This window comes from Salvelinus sp. IW2-2015, linkage group LG35 (genome assembly GCF_002910315.2).
Source record: "Salvelinus sp. IW2-2015 linkage group LG35, ASM291031v2, whole genome shotgun sequence".
Taxonomy (NCBI): domain Eukaryota; kingdom Metazoa; phylum Chordata; class Actinopteri; order Salmoniformes; family Salmonidae; genus Salvelinus; species Salvelinus sp. IW2-2015.
The window spans coordinates 18,309,071-18,314,776 of record NC_036874.1 but is presented as its reverse complement, the minus strand read 5'-3'; the positions used below and the strand labels follow the sequence as shown (position 1 = coordinate 18,314,776).

Here is a 5,706-nt window from a genome sequence, read left to right as displayed (position 1 = left end):
GTTTTGACCCATCAAAGGGACCCCTTTTTCATTTCCTCATGAAGAGGGCTCCCCATGTGAGGGGTGGGTGTGGCTGCCAAAGTGCTAATTACCACATAGGCTACTGGAGCCATAGAGGATCCACTGAGGTCTTGTTTAATTTGAAGGCAGAGCAGAGAGGGAAGAGWAGGAAGGTTGTYGAGGAGAAGGGGGGACATGCCATGCAGCCAGCAGGATTAATCTACTTTAGTGCTCTCAGGTCTTCTGGCACATGMGGTCTGTGATCAAATTTGGCCCCATTTGCAACCAATTTGGAATTGTGTTCTTTTAGGCCCCTATATCCCATCTCCCCATATCAGAACCTACACTTCCCAGTCTTACATACAGCATAGGCGGCAGATGGGAGGTTAATGGTAGAGAAACTGGGAAATGATCKACTGCCTGGCTGCCCAGCCTGTTAATAGTGTGTTGCTTCGTAGCCCCATTGATCCAGTGCTTCTTCAACTACTGTACACCAGCCAGTCTTTTGGAACGGGGTTTACGTGTGGTTAAGGCCATGGTGTGAAATGGAAAGGGACAGCGGGTTTGGTGAAACGATTCAATTACTTCTAAGAGGATTTGGAGCTAGCTGAAAACCAGGATCAGGTGTTGTGGGCTTAGAACAGTGGCCCTGGCATCCCGGGGTCTCACCCATGCCAGACCCACTCAGGGAGAAGGAGGAGGGCTGGCTCACTTGCTCTTTGTTAAACAGCTGAAGACACTGCTGCTCTCTTATGGGACCAACCAAACCCTTATCTGGAGTATTGCTACTATTTCGAAYGCTTGATCTTGTCTGCCTAGAGTATCAATCTCTCTGAACTGTCAGTTGCAGATGTCCGTGCATTTCTGTCGTTGCCTTTCAGGTTCAGATCTCTGGGACGGAGAAGGTAAAGTATGGGAGGTCGTAATATGTGAGGCTAGTATAATTTAGGACACACAGGGATGGAGTAGTCACAGGGTTAAATAACTTGACCCCYTGGGGGTCACGCTATTGAATTCACTTTTCCTTCYCAGCCAGGGTATTTTCAGTCTCCTTTGTGATTCATGCTATCACCTCTTTACCAGTTACTCCTTGTCCCTCATTGTCCCTTTGTCCCTCAAAGTGGCAAGTAACACTGTCATAAACAAACATTCACTCCTGGGAAAATAAGCCAAAGCAAGGTTGAATCTCGCATGAAGACATGCAATACCGGTATGACAATATCTTGGCATCAGTGTAAAACATGTTACGTTTACACTACAGAAAGATGGTGTATTGGTGATCAGCTAATCTTGGCACAGTGAAAASGGAGGGACATGTGATTTTGTGTCCCCTTCTGTCTTTGCACAGAAAGAGTCAATATTTCGCCCCCTCTTCCATCTGCCATGCACTTTCTCCTCTGACTAATCATTCTYGAGACATTGACTCCAATGTCACTTCGCCCCCACCTTCATATACAGATTACCACAACTAGCCTGTACCCCCGCACACTGACTCGGTACCGGTGCCCCATGTATATAGCCTCGAATATTGTTCGAGAATATTGTTATTCTTATTGTGTTACTTTTTATTATTACTTTTGATTATTACCGACTTGGTAAATATTTTCTTCTTAAACTGCACTGTTGGTTAAGGGCTTGTAAGTAAGCATTTCACGGTAAAGTCTACACTTGTTGTATTCGGCGCATGTGGCAAATAAAGTTTGATTTGATTTGGAAAGACTGTAGATAATGGAAGAGGGAGGGGGCTTGCGTGTGTACATGAGAGAGAGACCGAGAGTGTGTGTGAGAGAGAGGGAGAATATTGGAGGAGGGAGAGTGAAAGATAAGGAGAGAGAGAGAGAGAGACAGACAGACAGAGAAAGATGTTAAATTAGGTTGTTCAGGGCTTCGGGGAATAAACACCTCTTTGAAGGGAGTGACCTAAAAGTCACCTGTTCTCCAGGGCTTCCAGTGCACCTGCTGCCCTGCACCTGTCCACTTACTCACAGCTAGTTGTAATCCCAGCTCTTATCCCAGGGGAGATCGCTACACACATCATCTCCAGGTGATCACATGAGTGTGTGATTAGCTGGTTTCATTCAACTGGGGTGTTGGTTTCCCTAGTCTTAGTCTCCCTGTAATAGATAGAATAGGAAATAAAACAATTAGGTTACATAGTGTTAATGTAAAAAGACAAATCACATGTAGATGCTATTGTATAGTTGAGATTTAGTTTGATGCAAATGTAGTTTGATAAATTACATCCACAGGGTTCCGTCGTAGCTTTCCCACGAGTCCGAAAGGTCTATTTTGCCAACATCCAATTTTCTCAATTTCGTCTTCATTTATCTTCTTTGTTTTTCATAGGAGTTGTATGGGTCTGGAAGTGAGTTGAAAAAAAGTCATCAGAGATGTTTTACAGTAATTTGCTGTCTTTGTTGCTGCTGTGAAGGCTACTGCACTGACTGAATGGAGATGGGGGAATGGCTGTGGGTGGGTGATGGTCCCTCCTTTTGTGGCCTTGCGCTGCGTGCCCCTGCCGGCGCCGTGTGAGCTAGAGGCAGAGAGAAGGAGCTGGAGGCAGCTGGAGGCATGTGAATGTTTCCAGGAGGGCGACCCGGAGCTCTTTAGAAAGCTTTTTTCTCTCACTCTCTCTTTTCTTCACCACAAGCAGCATGGAGTTTCAGAGCCCAAATAAAACCTTCTAAAGGAGGGGTTATCAAGGGGGGGGGGGGGGGGGTGGAAAGGAGGAAGGTAAGGGAAGCACTTTGCTGTCTAACTGTCCGGTACAGGAGCACAAGCGGTGTAGATTGTGCCACTGGCCTGCAGTCATATGGAGCTACCAGAGTGTGATCACAATGCAATAACTATTTTCTGTCTGGGAACCGAGAGAATCTAGTTGAGCCGTTGGAACTACATTGTCTTGATTCCGGGTGCGCCATCGTCCTATTGGTGGCGTGAACAAGGAAGGAATTCCTCTATCGGAGCTCCAACAACAAAGGAGAGAGGGAGAGGAGCGGAGCCGGTGGGAAGGGAGGAGGGGGTGCTGTGAGAGGGGAGAGGAGGACATTGTTTGCCTGTGGCTGTGGGCAACGGAAAGCATGGGTTATCAGGCCTTGTGTGTTTTTGTTTAGAGAGTGTGGTTTGATGTGAGGATGTCTGAGTGAGTTGTGAGTGTATGTGCGTGAGGAGGCTTCTTGGGAAGGGAGGGAGGCRATTCAAAGGATGCTCAAACAAGGCAGGAATTTTTTTCTCTCCTTTTTGAATGGTGACTGAGGACTAGCTGAATTCCTTTGCTCTAGCCGTTGTGCTCGTCTCMGCTCCAGGGTAAGTGTGCGTCACCTAAATCTCAAACCGCCAAAACTGCCACCAGGCCTGGATTGGCTTATAGGAAAAGTTCAGTAGGAGTTTACTCTTCTGTGATTGTAGCTTGGAAGAGCATGTGATGATGCAAAGTGGCTATGACCATTGGTTCACTGGTCCACATTGGCCCAAAGGGACAGTTCCGAGTCTGAACAGTGAATGTGAACCTAGAAGTATGTTTTTATTTTTACTCCACAAAAATAGGAAATATGTATTTTTGATTGTTTCATACGGTTGTAAGTATAATGTCTTCGTGATAATGGCAATGTGCAGTAATAACGCGCAAGGTWGAATATTCTAATTTACAGATTTGATTCAGGAAGAAAGTAGTGAGATTGATATGTGAAATTGGGAAAATTCGATGGTCCGTTGCTACATTTTGTCAGGAGCGGAATGATAACAATAGCATTGTGGTGCTAGAACCAGCATGTGCTGTTTTTAAATGCAATTCACCAAATATCAAACAACTTCACCATTGGATGCAACCGTCACATATAGTCTTACCATAGCCAATTTGCATCTTGGGTTTAATGTATTAGATATTTAATATTATTTCCTAGATGTAATGTGAGGTGTTTAAATCAACAAAACAGTTTGATACAATCGTTTGTTGGCACGCTTTGTTGTTCTGTTTTAGRCTTGAACAGATGACCTTTTTTGATATCTGTGGTAAGAATTCTCACGGGTGAACGCACAGCTGTCAGCTTTAATTAGAAGACCGCTATCTTGATTACCACATAGAGACCCTCCGTGAATTGGGACTGGCCTGTCTTTGTGCGGCTCTGAGATTGTAATTCATGATTATTATTCTGTGGTTAATGGAATCAATGGTCTGGTTTGCCCGTCATTGGACGCGTTTTTTTGGTTTGGATACACACTGGAACAATGGTGCCAAAACACCAGATTCTCTTTTGTGTGTGAGTGTATGTTGGTGTAGGTGTGGGTGGGGACTGTGTTTCTCACAGACACTCACCGGGAAGAAAAAAAAACTCACACACATTCAAACTGTCCAMTGTCCATCAGTGATAGGATACATAGATTTCAATTTGGAATGATTGAGATTAATAGCATCAGACATTTTACTGCCCTTTCAGGTCTCATTACATGTTCCATATACTGCAGAGTAGCCCTTTATTGTGACTCTACATTTGATTCATCGGGAAATGGTCTTGCAGGGACAGATCTTGAGAGCACACAAAGAGCAAAGAGTCTAAATCAAGGGTCATTTCTAGAGAGGTTAAGTGGTGGAATGGGCCGGGTCATCTGAGATATGGGTTCAGTGAAATGGTTGCCTGGCTTCAGCTTTAGCGCAGAACTAGCTACTGTGCACATTCGTATCATATAGCAACATGGTCTTATTAAAATATGTCAAAACAGTATAATTGAACCATTGGTTAGCCTGTTGTAGAATGATTGCCTGGGTTGTTTGAATTCTTAGTTAAATTGCAGTATGGCCTTGCAGATTATTTGAGATATTGATGCACCTCGAATATGGGCTCTTAGAATGACCCAATTACCTCATGCAGTAGAGTTGAAATACATAACTGATAGTTTGGTCGCTATGATACCAAATGTATTGACACTTTTTGCACTAACTTTTGACACTTCACATACACTACTGCTACTGTTTACTATCTATCCTGTTGCTTAGTCACTTCACTCATACCTATATGWACATGTCTACCTCAATTACCTTTTACCCCTGCAAATCGACTCGGTACTGGTACTCCGTGTATATAGCAAAGTTAACATTACTCATTGTGTGTTTATTCCTTGTGTTATAATTGCTCTCTCTGCGTTGTTGGGAAGGGCCGTAAGTAAGCATTTCACTGTTAGTCTACACCTGTTGTTTACGAAGCATGTGACAAATACAATTTGATTTGATTTGATCAGATTGATGCGGTCATTAGCATCCTCAGTGTTTGTTTTCAGATGGCGTCTCACTGTTAATGTAGTAAATATGTCAGTAGGATGACACACAGCATCATCACGCTACATACAGTATGTCTCATAGTGTATGTATGTAGTAGTTTATGATAGCACACTCAGGTAGCCTGGGATCCAACCTGATATGCTCTGTTTCCATTGTCTGCTATTTTGAAGTGAAACAATGGGCAAACAGAACGTATCAGTTTTAACACTTTTTATTTAACTAGGCAAGTCAGTTAAGAACAAATTCTTATTTACAACGACGGCCTACCCCGGCCAAACCCTAACCCGGATGACGCTGGGCCAAATGTGTGCKGCCCTATGGGACTTCCAATCACGGCCYGTTGTGATACAGCCTYGAATCGAACCAGGGTCTGTAGGGACGCCACTTGGGAGCACATCAGGTGCAATAGCCAGTCAGACATGGCACGCCCT

At 44.1% G+C, this 5,706-nt stretch overlaps 1 protein-coding gene across 1 annotated transcript in view; it reads left to right on the top strand.

Moving 5' to 3' along the window:
- The first annotated feature begins 2,532 nt into the window (after positions 1-2,532).
- The window catches only part of macf1b (microtubule actin crosslinking factor 1b), a 24,373-nt gene continuing 21,199 nt past the window's right edge, over positions 2,533-5,706 (top strand). Inside the window, exon 1 of the mRNA XM_023980034.2 lies at positions 2,533-3,306. The gene's annotated coding sequence lies outside the window, so the exon portion shown is untranslated. The remainder of the gene's footprint in view (positions 3,307-5,706) is intronic.